Source organism: Pinus tabuliformis, chromosome X (assembly GCF_031772625.1).
Source record: "Pinus tabuliformis cultivar Carrire ecotype Pingquan chromosome X, CPIR1, whole genome shotgun sequence".
NCBI classification, from domain to species: Eukaryota; Viridiplantae; Streptophyta; class Pinopsida; order Pinales; family Pinaceae; genus Pinus; species Pinus tabuliformis.
In genome coordinates, this window is record NC_142308.1 from 1228954025 (window position 1) to 1228967858 (window position 13834).

The following is a 13834-nucleotide window of genomic DNA, read 5'->3' on the forward strand; positions in this document are numbered from 1 at the left end:
TTCAATAATACTTGTAGGTCAGAGGAAGGTTCAATAATTCACTCAAATGATGTTTCTGAGCAAGAAAAGATGAATTTTGGAAAACTAATAGAGGTTTTTGTCCAAAATAGGCCAAGGCATAAAAACCTCCTTAACTTTTTACACAAGTGGCAAGGTTTTAGAGAAATGTCAAAAATACAATTGCCTCGGGAGAATTGATGCACCTATAAAGTGACCTTGGGAAAATCACGTTTTCGCCTAGCTTTGTTAGCCAAATGACTTGCTTGATGAGTAAAATGATAACTGGACACAAAGAGCCTTCCAATGAGCTATCATGAGCTCAATTTAGAGTTGAGGAACACCTTCAAAAGTTGACTGCAACAACACTCTGCCTCGAGGCAGCCTCATTTGGCACATTTTTACCAGTCATGGGAGATTTGATTTTTGACAGGGAAAATGAACTCTAAATTGGAAAATTCTAGTTGATTTGGAAAGTAGACTCAAAACAATTTCCAACAAGCTATCCTGTGCCCAATTTGGACACCGGGAAGGCTTCCAAAAGTCTCCTACAAAAAGTGCTACACACAGGCTCTATGCACCGTGCCTCAAACCCAATGCGCCGTGCCAGTGTATTTTTGGACTCAGAAATGCAGGCCAATGCGTCGCGCCTTCCCTATGCACCACGCCAGTTTTCCAATGCACCACGCCACCAAAAACTTCAAAAACTTGCTCCAAGTCACCCTAATCTCGTGGGTCATCACTTGTACAAGTTAGTTGGGCTTCCATCATTGCTTTTCATCCAAGTTTGGTGCCATGTCATGGTGGTTTATGGCTGCTAATGGTTGAAACAAAAAATCTCAAACCCTATCTCTCAAAGTCCTCAAGCCAATTGCTGTTAGGGTTGCAAATCAATTGTTTTGGTACCAAGGTTCCCCCTCCATTCCATTTTTCCCTTCTTTCCATCATTCCCTTCTCCCTTATTCCATTTTTCCTTAATCTCATTCTTCCCTATCCTAAAAAATTACTAAACTCCTATTCCCAATTCCCTACCACACATTTCCAAATGTAAAAACCCCAAACCCTAACCCTATACAAAAATTCCTAACCCTATACATAAACACCCAAACCCTCCCATATCTCCTTAACTAAACCCTACCCTAACAGTCCCTAATCCCTCATTGTTTCCACCCTCCACAGTCCCACATATCACTCTTTCCCTTGGTAGCACAAGACAAGACACAAATCAATGATTTTAGGCAACTGCAACAAATACTTGTTTTCAGAAGGTAGGCAGAGAAGAGAACGTAAACTGGGAATAAATGCTTCCATGTTTGGGCAACCATGTCTTCCAATGGAGTATAAATTGTTTTTTGAAATGCAGGGGATAAAACCTATGGTAGACTTTGCCCTGAAGGCGAGCAATTTTGATGGATGGAAGGAGTTTAAGAGGAACATATTATGGTTAATTGTCATTGGAGGTGGCTTGATGCTTGTCCACATCTTGATTCTTTTACTTCTGCAATTGAGAAAGTGGATATGGCAAACAGATAGGTCCAAATCTGGTGCTCTGGTGATACCAAGATTTGAGATGTTTTTGTTGATACTTGCACTACCATGTATGTGCTAGGCAGCTACATTTCTCATAAAAGATGGATCAATTGCTGCAATAATTATTGGTGCCCTACTGCTAGGTATCCCCACAACTATTCTGTTGTCAGCATTGGTTGTCATTTCAGTTGCTATTATTATGGGTGTGTTTTTGCAATACAAGGAAGTTGATCAAGAAATTCAAAAAGATCATGGGTATCAAAACATAGTTAAAATGTTAATTGGACCCAACAAAAGAGAAGTGTGGATCCTAAGGAGTAATTTGAGATCATCATTTATAATTAGATTTGGTCTGTTGTTTGAGGATTTGCGAGGACCATCTAAAGTCATCTTACCTCAGATAGAAAATGTAAGGGCTAAAAATGGTAGGGATAGAATATTAACTTCTAATAGTGGAGAGAATGCGATTGTACCTATGCTTCAAAATCTTTTGGGATCCTCAGAATTTATTACACAGTCTTAGATTTAGCAAGAAGAATGGTACTAGGGATCATTGCTGGTGCTTATTGTACATCTGAATCTTCGAGGAAATAGATTTTAGTTGTATTTTCCATTACAACTTTCCAACTTTTATTTTTGGTTGTGGAAAGACCTTACATTAGTAGACTAGTCCGATTGTTGGAGAAGGTCAACAAGGAGAAGAGGTCAACAAGGAGAAAAACTTGTGGAGACACATGGCATTTCATTACATGGCACGAAATATGAGTTCCAAAGCAAGAATCAGGAGCCTAAAGGCGAAATTGAGGAAAGTGACAAAAAGACAAAAGAGGCAAAAAGAACAAGTTCGGCTCCGAATCTTGGCTGAGGCTTCATTGGTCCAGCATGATATGTGATGGATAAGGTACAGCCCAAATTTCAAGAAATTTGGAGCACATTTTTGCATTTTGAAAATTTGTGCACAAAAAACAGGTTTTTTCTCCCTGTGCGTCGTGCCACCTGGCGTGCGCTTTCGCTAGGGAGCTCCAAATGACAAAAAGTTTATATTTTTGGATTTTCCATGGAAAATTATGACTCCTGGTGCATGGCCAAGAATTTTGGGCCAATTTTGAGTCCTCAGGAGGTCAAAAACACCCAAAAAATGACCTCTCTGCCCCTATTTTTAGACACAGGAAGCAGTCTTTGGAGATTGCAATTTTGGAGGGGCAAATGGCGTCCAAATTGAGAAATTCCACTTGGGTTGGAAAGTAGACAGGCAGTTCTTTCCAACAAGCATACTTGGGCTCAATTGGGACTTCAGGAAGTGCCTCAAAATCCGAACAAAAGTGGCGCGACGCATACATCTTTTGGCACGGCGCACAGAGACCCAAAGGCCAAAATCACTTCCGCTCCGCGAGAATTCGATTTGCAATTTTCTCCAAGTGAGCCCGTGAATTAAAAATAAATTTTTCCTGGCATCAAAGGCAAAGTTTAAAAAAAAAATTCATTAAAGGTTGGCTTCTATCCAAGTGGCAAAAGGAAGGCGAGCAGTCACCCAAAAAATCTACGCTACAGTTTTGTCTTTTTTGTAACGCTACACTTGTCACTAATGGTTGGCTTTTCATTTCTAGTTTGTAATGATTTAAAAAACTCCCCAACTTTTGGTCGATCCATTTCCTGATGGCAGAGTCTATTTATTGTATGAAAAACAATTTGTAAAGGTTTGGTGGGAATTTTTGGGAAACGGTGGGAGAGAAACTCAGTTACTCACTGTACATTTTGACAGAGAATTAATGGAAGGTTGCAGCTCTGGTTCATGAGATTCCTGTGGCATGAGTTTATAAAATGTATTTCTTTCTGTTTCATATGTATTTCATTATGTTTCACAGTTCATTCACATTCATTTCCAGTGAAAGCTTCTAAGTAAGAAAAGGTAGAATTCAGTTTACTGCTCTGCCTTGGGAAAGTTTTCACATTCTATGTTTTCTTTTGTTGAAAAGGATTCATGTATTTATGCCCTTTTCACCCTCTTAAACAATCTCTCCACTTCATATTATTTCAAATCTAATTGCTAGACTTTCTACCTGTCTTGCCTCGTGAAATAATCTGCGTCTTTTAGTTAAATTCTCTGCTCATGCTGTTCCTTGGTCCCATATATCCTAGAAAACTCAGTCATTCATCAAAATACCTCTTTCATATTTATTTACCTAGCCTAAAATCAATATCCATTTTAAGTCACTCTATGACCCTATTCATTTTTTTCTTTTTTACTGAGCGTGACTCGGAGAGAGCCCTCTCTTGTCCTTGTAGGGCTAGCTATGAGGGTGAGCATGGTTTGTGGTTACCCTGAATTTTGCCTTCCTTCAGCCTAAGGCAGATTTAGGTGTTAACAAGGTGGATGCTGCAAGACAGAAAGAGGCACTTCTAAAAGCACGCATCTAGCCTTGGATTGATGAGGCCTTCACCATTACAGCCGAGATTGAGGGAAATCTCACACAGATGTAGGGGGTATATGTGCTAAGGCAGGTAGCGGACCCTCACAAAGAAGCATCAGAGGAACAAATGTAGCAGGTCTAACAAACCACAGAACAATGCACCGCGGACCTTTGAGCAGTATAGGACTAGTTGGAGGGGCTCTGTGCCAAGATCACGGCATTAGCAGAGTGACTCGGAAGGAGTCATGATGATTGGGTTGGGGGCCTGTAGGGCATTGAATCCCCCCACAGCATGTTTCGGGGCTTAGAGCCAAAGTTTTGGTCAAGGGTTTTGTAAGAATCCACGAATTGCGGGCGCGGAGTGCGAAGTAGAGGTTAAGTCATATGGTTGTCCACCCTAATGTAATGTAATGTGAAGTCATGTTGGCCTATCCATGGTCCGTGGACCATGGGATTGTATAAATAGAGCGAGGCTCTAAGTTGTAAAGATAGTTAATAGTGAAGGAAGAGGAGAGAAGAGTACAAATGGTTTGAACTTAGGGTAGGATTCTAAGTGTATTGGGTCGTAGTAGTAGGAAGAAGCTCTACAGCTAAGTGCACAGAGGCCTAGTAGAGTCCGCAGCTGAGTGTGCAGACCCCTGCAGCTGAGTGCACATGGTGGTGTCGAGTCTGTAATCGGGGTTGAAGATTAATAAAGAAAAGTTGATTCTTATTTCTCCGTATTTGTTGTACATTGCCTTCTTTGCGTTTACATTGGTTTATTTATCGCGCGCACTAATATGAATGTTGTATATGCTGTAATAATCATTAACCTTACACACACAAGTTAAGTAATCAGGTAATAACAAATTAAATATCAAGAAAATTGGGTATTATATGGGTTGCACCCCGAGTAGGGCTGTGCAGAAACAACATCACAGGTTGCAAAGGAATAACAAGTGCACGTAGCAATGTGCACGCAGGGGCAAACTTTGGACCACTAGAAGCCCATCAAACATCCCCAAGGTGCGGAAACAGTTCTAGCACCCTCACATACTACTTTGAGTGAGACCTCAGTCCGCACTCCATGAACTATTGCCGAAAGGGCCAGTAGTACTGGGTTTTCTTGGATAAATCACCTCTAAACCTAGGTCAGGGCCATAGAAGCCAACAACAACTACACTCACGCTATCGCAGACCCTGTGACACTTCACTACTGCATGTAGTCCTGACATTGCGTAGCTCCCGGTATGAGTAGTTTATAATCCCGTGCCTCCTTTCAGCTACCTGGAGTGCTAAGACTGTGCTTTCATTGGTTAGTTAGATGGTTTAGCCACCTGTGTATGGCTTCAGACAACTGCCATTTACTTTTCCAGGGAAGAGTTCACCATTTAGCTTAACCAACTACTCTGTGCCACCATCTGTAATTTCCTTAATAACATATGGTCCCAACCAATGCATTCTGAGCTTCCCTGGGAATTTATCAAACTTACTATCATACAACAACCCCAAATCATTCACCTTGAAGGTGTGGAACTTAATATCTCGATTGTGCCAAGCCTTTTCACGCTGCTTTTGGACCTGCTGGTGAAATCCAGCCAAAAATCATTCTTCGTCGAGCTCCTCCAACTGCGTGAGCCTCTATTCTAGGGCTCCGCAATGCGTCATACCTGTGAGCACTGCTATGCATAGACTAGGCACAATGTATTCCATGGGCATTATGGCTTCCACTCAATAGACAAGCCTAAAAGGTGTCTATCCCATCAGTTTCTTGCACGAAGTCCTATAAGCCCATAATACTATAGGTACGCGCAGGTCCCAATCACTTCATTGCATATTGCATACGTTGTTTAGTGCATTGCATACCTTGTTGAACACTTCTATGCATAGAACCTTCTATGAAATTGTTCTTCTTGCATAATATCTTTCAAATGTTAGGAGCCATCTACGAGCTCCGTCCCCCCCAACACATGCTTATTGACCATGTATTTCAACGCAAAGTATATGTGTATCCACGTAGGTTGTTTTGCATATGCCTGCGCCCACTTGGCTAGGTGTGCGTGTGGATCTTCACACCCATTGTACTTGTCTCTCAATCACACCCTAGGCTTCCCAAATCATGTGCGCATCATTCTCCTACATTCATGCCCATCATCAAAGCTCCCTTTTTGCGTACCCCACCATCTCGCAGGCGTAGCGCGTAGTACCCAGTCCAAGGTCTAGAATCACTGCTTTTTCGACACTTCTCTTTCAAATTTATCCAAGAAGCTATCTACCTCACTTAATCCATCATAAGTAGGCAGGTCTCTTACATCTGTTGATACGCAGTGCAATGACCTTGTCATCGTGTTACAATTCAGTGTACTTACCTCATGTAACTGATTCTGCCATCATTCTACTTCTTCATCCGAACCCGAAGTACAGGAGCTTTCACGCTCCCATGCAATCCGCCCATCTGTGGTGGGATTCACCCAGTCCTGGTCTTGCACTATTATCTTATAGATGTAGTCCAAATCATCATCACTTTCATAGTTGCGCACTAATTCTGTATAGCGCGATCCTTCAGTAGGGCCCAAGGGTATAATTACGCTTAGTGACTTCTTTTCAAAGATCATTTTTTTCTTTTTCAAATCAATTACCCCATTCATGTTAGTGGTCCAGTCAATTCCTAAGAGTGCGGGGTACAGATTACTATCATCAACAATCTCTATCACTTCAAAATCTGCCAGCGCGCTCGCTCCCTCAATATCGATAGTTATTCCCTCCAATCACCCCATGGGTATTATTTTCTGTTGGTTCACCATCCTCAACAGAATTGGAGACCACTGCAACATAGGTCACCCCATTCGCTCCCATGTCTGCTTCGGCAAAAAAAATTCATCTAATCCCAAATCTAGAATTACTTGGTCCATCTCATATTATCTGATCTGCATGGTTAGTCTCATCTCTCTTCCCATTCTTGTCTTATGCTTTCCAATCTTCTAGACTATGCGTGGTTCTCCTAGCGTAGTCATAGCGCATCTATTAATGAGTCCCTATAACCCTTTCACAACCTTGCTGTCACAAAATAACTTCATACAGGTTTCCAGGAATGTTGTGAGCATAGATGGGTCCATTTTCAGCTCCAGTTTATCTTTTCTTCTTGAAGCGGAGGCATCAGCGAAGCTCTTCTTAGCTTCCATGAAGGTTTCTCGAGTGCACTCCAAATCAAACTCCACTTCTTTCACTGGAGGCTTGTGAACCCAAGTACTATCTTTTGGTTGTTTTCCTTTATCTCCATTTCAGAGCACAATGTCCAAATTCGAATCTTCCTCACGTGGCTCAGACCTCATCATTTGCATGTTCTGATTCAGGGGAGGCGGTAGTGCTCCTTTATTACATATCCTAGCTATTAGCATAGGACAATCTTCTGTCTCATGATCAAACAAGGTGCAATACAAACATGACGGGCACATTAAATTCATGGACTCACGGTCATAATGTCTTAGCCCTCTGCAATTATAGCAAATCAACTATCTGCAACCTCTTCCAGGTCCTCCTCCACCTCGACCTTGTCCGCACTTCTGAAATCATGTTCACTCCATTCCTGCATTTTGGTCAAGGGGCCATGTTTCAGCCTCAACTCGGTAGGTGGGAGTTCTATCCATCATCAACTCATAGCTTCTGCAAGTGCATTTGTCATGTCCCACTGAACTACAAAAGCTGTAGAACAACTGCTGTGAATTTTGTGTATACTTCTGTAACAAGTGACAATTGTCTGTGGCATGTTTTCTTGCTATTTGAAAAATTGTGCACCACAAAGTAGGTGTTGCGCTAGGTCCTACTTGCACTTCTGGCCTTAAAGGCATCAGTCCTCCTCCTACGAAGTAATTTGTAAAAACCGGGTAATGGTCTTTTTCATGACCCTTACCCTTGCATTTTACACACCATACCTCTTCACGCACTTTTGGTCGTGTTGTCCTGTCCTGTTTCAGACTCTACATCTCTATTGGCTTGTTGGGGCCTAACCCAGGTTCAGAAGAGTTATTAGCTAAACAAATCCCACCCTACTGGCCCTTTCGGCAGCAATCCGCAGAGCGTGGACTGAAGTCTCATCCGAGGTAGTAGGGGAGGGTGTTGGAATCAATTTTCCGCACCCTTGTGATGTCCTGATGTGGTCTGGATGGGATCACGCACCGTTCTGTACCCTCACGCTACTTTGTATTGTTATTAGGCTTCTGTGTAGATTTGCACCAATGCGTTCTTGTTGTTATGAGTTTATTATAGATCTATTCTATTTCTTATGGTCTTTAAGCAAACATTTAACAATAATACTCATTGCGTGCCAAAATATGCATAAATTTAGAGCACAAGTAACAGATAGATTCGTGATAGGACACACAATAATTTAGAAATTATTATCTTTATTGATCTCCTTTCCAGTACAACTAGATCCGCCCTGCGCACTCAGCTTCAGGGGTCTGTGCACACGGCTATGGACTCTACCAGGCCGCTGTGCACATAGCTACAGAGCCCTTAATAACTACTTCCTTCTATTGAGCAGTGTTAGCTTGTGTCTTAATAGCCTGGGTGTTGGGCTCCAAAAATGGCACTCATTACCATACATTTTTCACCTATGCTTCCATTATTTCACTCACTATTCATCACCTTGTCACTCCATTTTTCCTACTATTCACCATTAATGGGTCTCATTCATATTTTCCAAATATTGTTTATTTTTAAGCATTTTTGAGAGAAATTCTTGATTAAATATTAGAAAATAATATATTTTACTTTATATATGGAAAGTGGGTTGTTTTGGTGACATGTGTAGGTTGCAAGGAAGCTTCCAAGACACCTTTATGTGGCCTTGAATGATCAAATTCGAATTTGATAAGATAAACCTCATGGAAAAGATCATGGAGAAGATCATGGACCTCATGGAGGAAATCATGGAGGATAGGGTTATGTGTCTAGATGGTTGAGAAATGTATGGAACTAAAAGAGAGATTAATGGATCATCATTATGAGTTTGTTATCTCCTCTCATTGTATAAATAGGAGTACCTCCTCCATTCCAAAGAGAGGACTCTTGGAGCATTGTATCCAACTTATGATGGCATAGAATAAAGCTTCATTTTTCATATATTTCCACTATGTAGTTTTAGATATAAGTTGTACATATATTTCCATTATGTAGTTTTAGATTTAATTTTCATTAATGTAGTATATGGAATAATTTGTCTTGTTCTTAAGAGAATTTAGTTCACTCTAAAAGGATAAGAGAAACATGTTATTTCATATTAGATCTTATTTCATTTAATTGCTTAGATGTTTGATGTTTGAGGATTTGTTTGTGATTGATGAATGAGTTTTAAATTATAATCTTATCAGCACATGAGAGAACAACCAAGGGTCTAAGTTAGGCTCTCTCTCTATTTGATTTGCATGATAATTGAAATTCATTCTTTTGCTTTTATGTTTCAAGTATCATATGAGGAGATACCAAGAGTCTAAGTTAGGCTCTCTCTCCATTGATTTATATGGTAATTGAAATTCATCCTTTTGCTTTCTTGTTTCAAGTTATTTCATTTCTTATGCTCATGAATGACTCTTAGTTTAGTTTGGATTAGTACATGAGAGGACAATCAAGAGACTAAGTTAGTCTCTCTCTCTACTTAAATCTGAACAACAATTAAGTCCATTCTCTTGTCTTCATTTCAAGTTTCTAGTTTTATGTAATCAATGATTTCTTTATGATACTGTAGGGAAGGACAACCAGGACCTCCTTAGTTAGGAGCCTCTTCCCTTGCATATTGTATTGAATCCTAAATAATTTAGTTAGACATAGAGTTAGTTGCCTACTCCTGCATATATATTGCTGGCACCATCACAAGCTTACGAGTTTCCCTGGTTGATAATTTAATGCAGCAATTTAAGCCCAATAAATTGCCCAACATTTTGGCGCCGTTGCCGGGGATCGAACCCGGGTCACCCACGTGACAGGCGGGAATACTTACCAGTATACTACAACGACAAATTTATAGGTGACTCGACCACGACAAATTTATTCGTACCTACAGAGATGTGTTAGGCATCCTGACTCCCATTGGAATCAATGGTGGGAGCTCTTGTGTTGGCTAGGGGCATTCATTAACGGCCACTAAGTCAACAACTTCTTGATATGTTCGACATCGACACATTTAATCACATAGCAAGATTTGTGCCATCGAGCGTTGAAGACTTGAAGACCCATATTTTGTAGCAGATGAAGCCAATTTCCATTCATTGTATTTCCATTCATTGTATACATTGTATTTCACTTGAGGACAAGTCAATAAATAAGGCTGGGAGGAAAATGTAACTTCTATATTTTGTATACCTTCCAAGCCTTATAGATTTTCAGCCATATTTAGCAGACTCATCGGATTCATCATCCAGCAGCAGAGGATCCAGCAGCAGATACGACTTTTAGCCATGTTCCACAGACTCCTCAGATTCATCATCTAGTAGCAGAGGATCTAACAGTTGATACTGATCCATCTTTCATCCACAACTTGAAGAAGAAGCTTCAGCGCAGAATTGTGGCAGCTGAACATGCATGATTCATCCACTTCCTTAGGTAAGTAAGGTATGATGTTTTCTAAGCTTTAATCTTGAAATTCTTTTTAGATGCTAAAATGATGATATTTGGAAAATATTCCACTATTTCACTATTTCCTTTCTCATTTAAAATTGCCAAAAACCATCAGTTGGGGAGGGGGGAATTTCACACTTCATTCTTTTTCCTCATTCATATTACATCTTAACCCACATAGTCTTCCCACAATAAAAACTACTGCAAAATGATGAGCATATGATTGATCTCAACAAAGTAAATAATGATTGTAAGCACAAGAACCAATCATTAAAAAGAGATCAAAGTAAATAATGATTGTAACACAAGAACCAATCATTAAGAAGAGATCAAAGTAAATAATGATTGTAACACAAGAACCAATCATTAAAATATGTCAATGCTTTGCAAAAAAATAAAAGTTATCCAAAGATGTGCAAAGTTAAAGGTCCATGATTGAAAGATGTTTGTTACACAAGAACCAAACATCTTGTAAAAGGAAGCTCATTTAAGAATCAAATCAAATAAGTCATTGTAGTAGCTTGCATGAGGACATGCAAGAACTTTAGTTGGGGAGTATGTTGGGCTCCAAAAATGGCACTCATTACCATACATTTTTCACCTATGCTTCCATTATTTCACTCACTATTCATCACCTTGTCACTCCATTTTTCCTACTATTCACCATTAATGGGTCTCATTCATATTTTCCAAATATTGTTTATTTTTAAGCATTTTTGAGAGAAATTCTTGATTAAATATTAGAAAATAATATATTTTACTTTATATATGGAAAGTGGGTTGTTTTGGTGACATGTGTAGGTTGCAAGGAAGCTTCCAAGACACCTTTATGTGGCCTTGAATGATCAAATTCGAATTTGATAAGATAAACCTCATGGAAAAGATCATGGAGAAGATCATGGACCTCATGGAGGAAATCATGGAGGATAGGGTTATGTGTCTAGATGGCTGAGAAATGTATGGAACTAAAAGAGAGATTAATGGATCATCATTATGAGTTTGTTATCTCCTCTCATTGTATAAATAGGAGTACCTCCTCCATTCCAAAGAGAGGACTCTTGGAGCATTGTATCCAACTTATGATGGCATAGAATAAAGCTTCATTTTTCATATATTTCCACTATGTAGTTTTAGATATAAGTTGTACATATATTTCCATTATGTAGTTTTAGATTTAATTTTCATTAATGTAGTATATGGAATAATTTGTCTTGTTCTTAAGAGAATTGAGCTCACTCTAAAAGGATAAGAGAAACATGTTATTTCATATTAGATCTTATTTCATTTAATTGCTTAGATGTTTGATGTTTGAGGATTTGTTTGTGATTGATGAATGAGTTTTAAATTATAATCTTATCAGCACATGAGAGAACAACCAAGGGTCTAAGTTAGGCTCTCTCTCTATTTGATTTGCATGATAATTGAAATTCATTCTTTTGCTTCTATGTTTCAAGTATCATATGAGGAGATACCAAGAGTCTAAGTTAGGCTCTCTCTCCATTGATTTATATGGTAATTGAAATTCATCCTTTTGCTTTCTTGTTTCAAGTTATTTCATTTCTTATGCTCATGAATGACTCTTAGTTTAGTTTGGATTAGTACATGAGAGGACAATCAAGAGACTAAGTTAGTCTCTCTCTCTACTTAAATCTGAACAACAATTAAGTCCATTCTCTTGTCTTCATTTCAAGTTTCTAGTTTTATGTAATCAATGATTTCTTTATGATACTGTACGGAAGGACAACCAAGACCTCCTTAGTTAGGAGCCTCTTCCCTTGCATATTGTATTGAATCCTAAATAATTTAGTTAGACATAGAGTTAGTTGCCTACTCCTGCATATATATTGCCGGCACCATCACAAGCTTACGAGTTTCCCTGGTTGATAATTTAATGCAGCAATTTAAGCCCAATAAATTGCCCAACACTGGGCCTCCCTCATCTTGGCCAAGCACTGTGTAATAGCAACTGTCTATGTAGTCCCCCTAAGATTATCATAGGCTTGTTGTAGCTCTTTTGCCTCTGTTTCCAACCGTTGTAAGGTTGGGTCTTCCTGTAGTGAAGTGAGTGTAATAAGTGAGTAATCCAACAAGCTAGTGCACTCCTTCATGGCACGTGCGATTGTTTCCCACCTAGATTGAATGATGCCTCTCCGCTGCTCTGTGACCTCTAGTGGTGTAGAGGGTTATGATTTTAGTTTCAATTTGGTGATCTGCAAGTTTAGGGCCAATTGGATCCTTGTAGCTTCACCCCTTTCTTCACAAAACCCACTAGCCAACTTGTGGATTCGTATGCCGACAGGTAAATCTACCGCAATATCTAGCTTAGGGGCATGACAACATGCTTCCCCCACAATTTGCTCCAACTGTTGATTTTTTTTTACTGCTTCATCACGTTTGAGACTTAACTGTTCTATGTTAATTCATTGCTCACTAAGTACCTATACCATGCGTCCATCCTTGTCTTCGTCACGCACCGGTTCAATGTAGTATGCTCCTTCTGCCAGGTCTATTAGAACTATAACACGTAGTGACTTTTTATTGAATGTCATCTTTGGTCTTTTTAAATTGATGACCCCATTCATGTCCGTGGCCCAATCTATTCCTAGCAGTGCAGGGTATGGATTACTATCATCAACAATTTCTATCACCTCAAAGTCCATCTGCGTACTTACGCCTTCAATGTCCACTGCCACGCCTTACAACCTTCCCATCACTAAGATCTTTTTCTGGTTGGCCATCCTTAGTTGAATAGGAGACCACTGTAGTGTAGGCCTACCCATGTGTTCCATGTTTTCTTGGGCAATATATTTGAATCCGATCCCAGATCCAGGATGACCTGATCCATCTCATATTCACCGATTTGCACCATCATTCACATTTCCCGTCCGGTGCACAAAACATGTTTTGCTAGTTTCTGGACTACATGTAGTGCCCTTGATCCCATGCACCTTATGATCAGCTCTTGTAGTCCTTTAACTACCTTATTTTCACATAGTAGCTTCATATACATCTCTAAAAAGGTAGTAAGCATCAAGGGATCCATTCCTGGCTCAATTGGATCCCTACTACCTTGAGTAGAGACTTCCGTGAAGCTCTTGTTAGCTTCCTTAGACGTCCCCTTCACATGTTCCACCTCAAAGTCAGGTTCCTTCACATCTTCTCTAGATTGCTTCCTCGCAACTCCCCTTGTAGTTGCACCACTCCTTAACATCATGTTTATGTTGGGATCTTCCCCGCGCATCTCAGCCCTCATTATCTTAATATTTTGAGTTGGACTAGGCTGTAGTACCCCCTTTTTGCGC